Here is an 8946-nt window from a genome sequence, read left to right as displayed (position 1 = left end):
TTCTTCTTCAAGTTACCTTCCTAGGCCCAGGCCTTTGTTCACCCTCTATTTCTGAGTATCTATAGATCCTGGTGTGCATCTTCCAAGCAACTCAGGGGCTCTGCTGCCTCAAACCTGCCATACCATATATTATTGTTATGGTTTTGATCTAGAATATTCTGCAAGGGATTCATGTATTCAGAAGTGGAGTTTTTGGGAGGTGATAAGATTATAGAGACATGACTGAAGCCTCCATCCTCTGTTCCTCTCTTCACTCTACATTCTGGCCTCCCCGACATGAGCAACTTTTCCTCTGCAACTCCTTTTCACAATGCACTTGCTGCCTTGGATTCTGCTGAATGTGGTCTGAATCCTCTCAAGAGATGTGGTCCGTCTCCTCTTCTAACTTAATGCATGTAGGGCATTGTGTCCTAGCAAAGAGAAAAGTGACAAAAATAATTATATACTCTCAGCTAGGATTTGGGGGCAGAGCTTCAATGTTAGAGTCATATGATTCATTATGAATCATAAGATTCAATATCACACTCATAAGATTCATTTGAGAATCATATTAGTCATGTAGTTCTTAGATACTTTTTTCATTTTATTTGCTATATGATTATTTATGGGTACACATTTATAGACTCCTCCTTTTTGGTTGTATCCAATTTGCAACTCTTGCAAGCAATGAAGCTCTGCACCTTCTTAGACATGTCTTCTGATGAGTCAATGTAGGTATGGTATTCTCTAGACTAACTGATTAGTGATGGTATTGCTGAGTTTTAAGGTAAAAATATTTTAAACTTTGAGGAATACTAACATTGCTTTCATTTACTTTTAATAATTCTTAATATTCTTGAACTCCAAAGTTAGTTACTAATGTGCCATCTTACTTTCAGTGTTTAAAAGTTATCTTTGTGTTAATTTCTAGATGATCGTTATGGAAACAGAGCTTAGTATTTATAGTGTAAATACTTTGAAATTTATTTAAAAACTTCTATCTGATAACCTATTTTGCAAGTTGATACTACGCTCAGAAGAATTGTGCTGCTAATTTCTACTGGTATATTGAAAAGAACAGTTAATTGTTTAAATTTTTTGTTTCCTTTTAAATTTTTTGACCAATTTTGCATGCTTATATCTGATAATCTGAACAACTAATTTGAAGACAACAACATGTTATATAACAACCATTGTTGAATTCATATCATTTTGTTTAGAGAAACTTTATATCATTTCTTATGTTTTTATTTTTTAAATTATCTTTAAAAAATAAAAAGAAAATATGTGAAATAGAAAACATAAAATTCAATAAATCCATCTTTTTTAATAATTTTATTGAGAAACAAATAGCAGTGAGACAGTTTCAAAACCGATTCATAGGACAGTTTCAATGATTAATACATTGCATATTGCTGTCTTAGTGCTCATTCATTGTACAAGATTCAGACATGATATCCTGTCCAAAAACACTATTAGAACAAGTCTTTCTATTCATTGAATTAAGAGAAAATAGCTGTATATCTATCCTATTTTGAGTGTAGAGATACAAAATGGTCACCCTTCTCTGAAAAAACTAAACAAAAAGGGGATACAAATAAATCCATCTTTAAAAGAAAAAATAATATATATTCAATATTTGTTCAGTGTAAACATTTTTCATTATTTAATAGATCAAATTTATTATCTTAAGGTAGTTGATATTGCTTATTTTTGTTTGCTGAAACATTCAGAATCTGAAATGTACAGACTAAAATCTCAATCTGCAATTGTTTTTCTGCTTTATTCTATTAATATAGTATATTTTATTTAATGGTATATTTGCTGAAAGTAATCCAGTATAATGAAGTGAGATAGTATACCCATCTCAGGCAATGAATTCCAACTGCTCTAAGCAAATAGTGACAGTTATATCCCTGGCTTAGACTTTCCTAAGGCTTGAGGGAACTTCCAGGCTGTTTTTCTTTCTTGCCCCTTGCCCCTGGCTCTGCTACATTGCCAAGGTCATGTTTTGTTAAAATACAGAGGTTGAAACTGAGAGGTGAGCAGTTCAGGGCATTGCTGGGGCATCTCACTTTTGTTATTTGCAAAGGGTAGATATCTACAAATAGATAATATTTGAAGAACAGGAATTAAGAATAAATAGGATAATAAGCCTATATAAAGTGTTGGGGGCCAATATTAATGCTCCATAAGTGGGACTGCTTCTCTAACTAAAATTAATAGACACAACCTTGTCAAGCCAGTAAACCATGCTACTCCACAGCCCTTATTAGATTTTCTTTTAGAACTTGAATTGCTCTACAATCACATTTGTATAAGTAGAGAAATTATCTTCACTAGTTTTATCTGCACATGGTCTTTTTTTCTCTGTAAAAAAAGCAAACACTGCTAATGACCACTTTGGTAAAAACAAAGTGTTAAAACTTAAGAAGGGTCACATCCTTTGGACAGGCTTGATTGCAAGGATGTCAAACACTTTGACCATAAGAGCAGCCACTGCTTCACACAGCAGCATTTGCCACATGTTCACCTTCGATGCCTTTCCAGTCTGCCAGTCTTCCTCCACACAGTAGCAGTTGTCATAGAACTCTGTGAAAGTAGTTGCCAGCTCATAAATACAATCACAGAGTGTATGGAAGAATAAATCATCTAAAATCTTCTACAAAATTTCAGGGAAACATAAAATGCAGCAGCCTAAATTCCACTCCTTTTCATGGTCTAAAATAATCTTGGCCTCCTGAGCAGCTTGCCAGAGCATGTCTTCATCAATGCTGGCCAGGAAGGCAATGGACCTGATTCTGGTGAATACATACAATGGATAAGTGGCTGTGTTCCCTCTGTTGTCTAGCATTTTGTCAAAGAAGTAGATATAATTATTCATCCAGTTAGTGCAAAGGCCAGCATATTTGATACAGCCATAAGCAATACATGTCTGAGCAGCTTTCAACTCCTCTGGAGTTAGGACCTTATCTCTCTCTTTTCCCTTCAATTTATCCATAGTTCATTTTAGTCCTTCTTCCAGAAGGTCTATGAGGTGCACTGTTTCATCTGAACATGTTTTAAACTTCTTCTTTTCTTCCCTTAGCACCACACCAAATCCATCATGGGCCACTCGAGTTACTTTAGGATCATACCAAACCATCTTTTGGGCAGCAGCAAACACTATCTGGAAGTGCATAGCTTGTCTGCTATCTACAACATAATTATATCTGCTTTGTCTTCAAATAGTCCTTGTTTAATAGCAGCCTACTCAGATCTACAATAGATGTAACCACCATCTGATTTCACTATGGTCAGTGGTATGGAACAACCCAGGACAAACACAGTCTTTCTGCCATCATCCACTGGTATGAATCCTCTATCTTCAAATTCTTTCACAACATCAGGTATTCTATCTTGATAGAAGTCTCTCTCTATTAAGGAGATGTCCAATACCTGATAGATTTTATTAAACTCTTGGTGGGAGACACTACAGATAAGATTCCAAGTTTGTGCAATATCTGGGTCTTTATTCTGAAGCCAAACAGCACACTGATAAGCTCCTTTTTCTTTTTTATTATTTTATTGTATTTTAATTTGAAGAGTGAAAACAGAAGCAAAAACAAATAGAAGAAATGATAGAAACAGGGTAATATACAACAATACATGTTACAGATTTTCATAGCAGGGATAACTAACAATGGTTGCTTTATTATCTATTTTTTCATTTTAATGAGAAAAAAGATAAAATAACAGTGAAACAGTTTTAAGACAGGTTAGTATGACACTTGTAATAATTAATACATTGCATATTGTTGTCTTCCTAGTATATTCAGAGGACAAGATGGAGACATGATATCTTGTCTAAACAATATTAGTACAAACCTTTCCTCTCAATGAGCTAAGAGAAAGCAGCTCTACATCTATCCTAACACTCTTGTATATACAACATATATATTTTTTCACATGCACACACACACACAGAGACAAAAAAAGGTCCTTTATTTATATCTCCCTTTTTTGTTTTGCTTTGTCATAGATGGGTGTTCCATTATTGTTAGAGATGCTGTATTTGGAAAGCTCACTTTTTAAATTCCTCTTCAGTATCAGATCTCTTCTTAGATTCCTCATAAAAGGCCTGAAGATCCCCAATAGGTGGTGAAATGGCCAGATAATCTGGAAATTTATCTTGCAGATGAGCAATGAACATGCCAAACTTGGTCCCCCAATCTCCTACATGGTTTATCCTGAGCACATCATAACCTGTAAATTTGAAGATATGGCTCATACATTCCCCTATGATCATAGAATGGAGGTGGTCTACGTACATCTCTCTAGTTATGTTGGGAGAAGAAAAATCAACTATAACCTTCTTATTCCCCCCAATGGCAGGGAGTTTTACTCCATTCACCAGAAGATTGGTCAACTGTTCTGATACAAAATCCTTTCTTAAGTGGACATGAGTGAAACCAGGAACAGCAATTGCAACTTTTTCATTGCATTCATTGTTTGGCAGGTGTTTGGTAATGTTTTAGGCAATTTCTCTCGGACTTACTTTCTGGTCTTTGCCTTTGAGCATCAGAGAAATACCCATGGCACTGTTACACAAATAATCTCCACATTTGGACTGTTGACTTGTTGTTACAATCAGAGGAGAATTTTTCAAGTCTGGATATGCAGCCTTAATGGCACAACCAAAGATTTTTTTTTTTCTTTTTGGCGGAACCGGGGATTGAACTCAGATCCTTGCATTTGCTGGTCAAGCGCTTATCCTACTGAGCCATCTCCCCGGCCCTACTGAGCCATCTCCCGGCCCAAAGATTTCTTGAAGGCAGCTATTAATAATAATCATATTTTTACTTGGTTTGTCTTTTTTGCCTGAAGACTTTTTTGAAGAATATTCAGCTGATACTTTAATTTTATTTTTTATTTTATTTTATTTTTGATACTTTAATTTTAAACTTACCTCTTGCAATTGCTGCAAATTTGGAGAAGCTTCCAAGCAGTCATAGTCTTTAAACTGGTCAATTTCAGCAGTCAGAGACTGAATCTCTTTTTCCTGTTGCAGCAGCCATGTGAAGCACTGGGCCATGAAGCCAGCCATCCTCACTTCAATGCTTTACAAGTCAAGTGAACAGAAATGAAAATAGTTAACAGAGGCCTGAAGCAGAAACCCCTTCTCCTAGACACAAAATCTCTGTGGTTCTCAGGGCTCCCATCTCTGGTGCCCCCTGCCAGGGCCCAAGAAACACCATGGGAAAGACAACAGGTGGAGCAGTCAGCATCAGGGAATTGGCATCCTCGTGATGTTGGGCATGAAGGAAGAATTTAAGGGGAAGTGTACTACAGCTCCTTTGGTTTTGGGTTTACTTAGACAGAGGCACACGACTAGACTCTTTCTCCAGGGCCTGTATTTGCCCTTTTGTGAAATGGGTGCAGAACTAGTCAATCCATCTGTTTGTTCAGTAATTATTTTGCACATTAATGTACCCCATACCAACCCTGGAGAGAGAGAGAGAGAGAGAGAGAGAGAGAGAGAGAGAGAGAGAGAGAGAGAGTCTCAACTGACATAGATGTAGTAAAAGTGATTTTGGTAGAGGGGAAAAATGGAACTCCCAACCTGAAAGGTACCTGGAACGAGTTTGTGTTCCCTAAAAGAAAAGAATGAATTTTAGGAACAAACAGAGGTTATGAGCAGAATATATTTATTATGGGAAGAAAGCTCTTGTCCAAGAGAGGGACAGAAGGAGGGCATTAGCGGGTGCTCCCCTTCCATCTATAATTGTTAATGTACGTGTTACTCACTATAATCTTAATATTTGTTGTCAAATAATGGCATAATTGAAAAACAAGTTCAAAGGTCGACACACAATAAGAAGAAATAAAGAGGGCTGGTGAGATATGTCAGCAGACTAAGTAGCCTGCTTAAGCAAGCTCAGGGTCTAGGGTTTGACCTCTCACCACATGCCATACTGGACCTGCCACCAGAAACCTTGAGCCAGCCACAGAGAGCAAGCATGGTGGTGCACAACTGTAATACCCATTCTGGAGAGGTTGAAAACAGGAGAAACACTACAAGTCCAAGCTGTGTGGTGAGACCCTGTACCAAATACATTAAAAAAAGAAGAAATAAAGAATTACACTTTAACAATATACCACTCAGTAATAAAACAATAAGTATATAGTAGATTTGAATAAAATGACTAACAAATTTAATCTGATAAATATGATACAGATGATATAGATATAGATATATAGATATAGATAGTTATATTTATATCCAATAAGTGGGAGGCATTTTTTACTAGCTTGATGACTAAGGCTATTGGTCTTTATATGAAAATTCTTCATAGAAAAATTTTTTGATTAACTCTCAGCAGCCTGCTCCTGAGCTCGAAGGAAACTAGCCATAAAATGATCTACATGATTTTGCTTCTGGCCAAGGGACATTTTGGGATAGTTCCACCTCTTCCTTTTAACTTTGCTCTTTGGATTCTTTCCATACACTGGATTATCTTGTATAGTACTGTGAGCTTTCTTATACATTTCCCTTTTGTCTGGAGTTACATGTTTCTTCATGTACTGAGAAAATAGTTTTTCAAAGCATCTTCATCTTCTTTCAATAGGCAACACAAATAATCTGCAGCATTCTGAACCAGAAGGAGCAACATTTTTTATAAAGATGTACATAACATTCATTTAAAAATGTACTTGAGGGCATTGATGAGCTCCATGTGTGACTCTGTGGGTGGAATTCAGTGGCATGGTACTGACAGGAGAGGCAGGGGCTTGCTGCTGGGCACGGTGAGCTGAAGCATATTGCTAGGCCCAGAAGGCCTCAGAAAAAGGCTCAGACCTACGGGGAGAACCTCGCAGCACGGAGGTGACACAAGGTCAATTAGTTGAACTAGTCTGCCTGGACAAATCCAGGTATGTGAACGGGAGGCACACAGACAGAACTCGGGAACGTTTACACCAAAATTCCCAATTTATGATCTGTATTCTTATGTGGCTATAGTGTTTGCTCTTATGGTTCAAAATACAGATTCAGTCCTAGACCAGGCCAGTGAGTGTGTGGGAGAGCTTCCGGCTACCCTGCACTGGTGGGATCTGCCAGTCCAAGACCAGGCACAGGGTGGGTGAGAATCTCTGCAAGCCACTTGGGACCCCCACCACCACAATGCACAACACCTTCACCCCGCCCACCCAATGAGAATTTCTGCCAGGTTCTAGGGACCCCCAGATCCAGTCCTAGCCCAGGCCCAGTGAGTGTGAGGGAGAGCATCCTGCTACCCTGCACCGGCTGAACCTGCCGGTCAAAGCCCAGGGGCAGTGTGCATGAGACCCTCTTCCACCCCCTTGAGGCCCGCCCCAACACTCCACAGCACCCCCCCCACTGCCTGCCAAGTGAGAATTTCTACAGAATTCTGGGGACCCCCAGATCCAGTCCTAGCCCAGGACCGGGGAGTGCGTGGGAGAGCTGCCTTTCCCCCCTACTCCACATTGTCCACTGAAGATTCCGCTCAGTTCTGGCATACAAGCATGAGGAGAAACCCTGATACTGCAATCCCTGCAGAGATAGTAGGGGACAGAACTACCCAGCTAGTCCAGGAGCTAGTCCAGAGGGGCAAAACAGATACACTCCCAAGGGTAGCATCAGGAAGGAGCTGAGCACAGGAGCCAGAACCAAGCCAGGGACAGCTGGATAAATCCAACACTTTTAGATCTGCACCTGAACTTCAGTAGGTGCTAAGGTTATAAACATGCCAAAGCTCTACAACAAAGGTCAGAAGACAGTGCTACACAAAATGACAAGAAGGAACAAAATGCAATCTCAGACCCAAGCCCACTCATAACAAGTGCAGAAGACATGAACACAGAACAAATTGGGAATCACACAGCTGAAAGCAATAAATCAATGGCTTCAGAAATTAAAAAACAACTGCAAAAAGGTAGAGAGGAACTTATTGGAAATGAAAAAAGAATTCCCTAAATTAGCAGCATCAGCAATAAGAATCAAATGCAGAAACATATGGAGGAAACCCAATGCCAAACCAGAACAAGTGCAGAGGACACTACCTCAGATCAAATGTATGAATTAATACCATCAATAGTAAATAAGCAACAGCAGAAAGCTATAGGAGAATTCAGATAGATTTTTTTTTCTGAAATAAAAAAAGAAATTCTCTGAACTCATAACGTCTGAACTAAAGAATCAACTACAGAAACAGGGAGGACACGCAATCAGAAAAAAAATCACTGCAATAAAAGATTTAATAACTGACTCTAAAGAAGACATTGACAAAAAATAGAAGAAATTAGAAAAATGACAGATTCCTTGAATGGGCAATACAGGAAAGAAATAGATCACATGAAGCAGAGTCAAAGAGATATAGAGGAATTTAAAATCTCAATCACAAGCTTGCAAAAATATTTATTTGAAAACTGAAGACAGAGTTTCAGATCTTGAAGAAGCTGGTGCACCTAGTGAAAAGGTAAGACAGGATCTCTTAAAAACAACTAGGATGCAGGAAAAAATAATCCATCACCTTAAAGATAATGCAAAGATCAACAATGTGAGAAGAATAGGGATCAATGAGAAAGAAGGAGCCAATACAAATGACATTAAAAAAATATGGGCAGAATAGCAGAAACCTTAACAAATATGAGGAAACATCTGACATTCAGGTAACTGAAACATACAGAATGCTAGGTAACCTCAACCCAATTGAAAACATGCTGAGACATATAATAGTCAAGATCCCAGAAATTCAGCACAAGAATAATATCCTCAAAGCCACTAGAGAAAAGAAGCAGAACACATTTAAAGGAAAACCCATCAGAATTACTACTGACTTCTCTTCACAAACCATGAAGGCAAGAAGAGCATGGAGCAGATTACTTCAAGTCCTCTATGAAAACAAATTCCAGCCCAGACTACTATAACCTGAAAAATGCTCTTTCAAGTTTGAAGGAGAAGTGAAA

General features: G+C 38.2%; 2 pseudogenes; both read right to left on the bottom strand.

Annotated features, from left to right (window-relative positions):
• Window positions 1-2416: 2416 nt before the first annotated feature.
• LOC101576758 lies at window positions 2417-5065 on the bottom strand (annotated as a pseudogene).
• A 1471-nt stretch (window positions 5066-6536) lies between these two features.
• The window catches only part of LOC101580340, a 108319-nt pseudogene continuing 105909 nt past the window's right edge, over window positions 6537-8946 (bottom strand).

Source organism: Octodon degus, unplaced genomic scaffold, assembly GCF_000260255.1.
Source record: "Octodon degus isolate 3935 unplaced genomic scaffold, OctDeg1.0 scaffold00321, whole genome shotgun sequence".
NCBI lineage: Eukaryota > Metazoa > Chordata > Mammalia > Rodentia > Octodontidae > Octodon > Octodon degus.
This window is presented reverse-complemented; position numbering and strand designations above follow the sequence as displayed.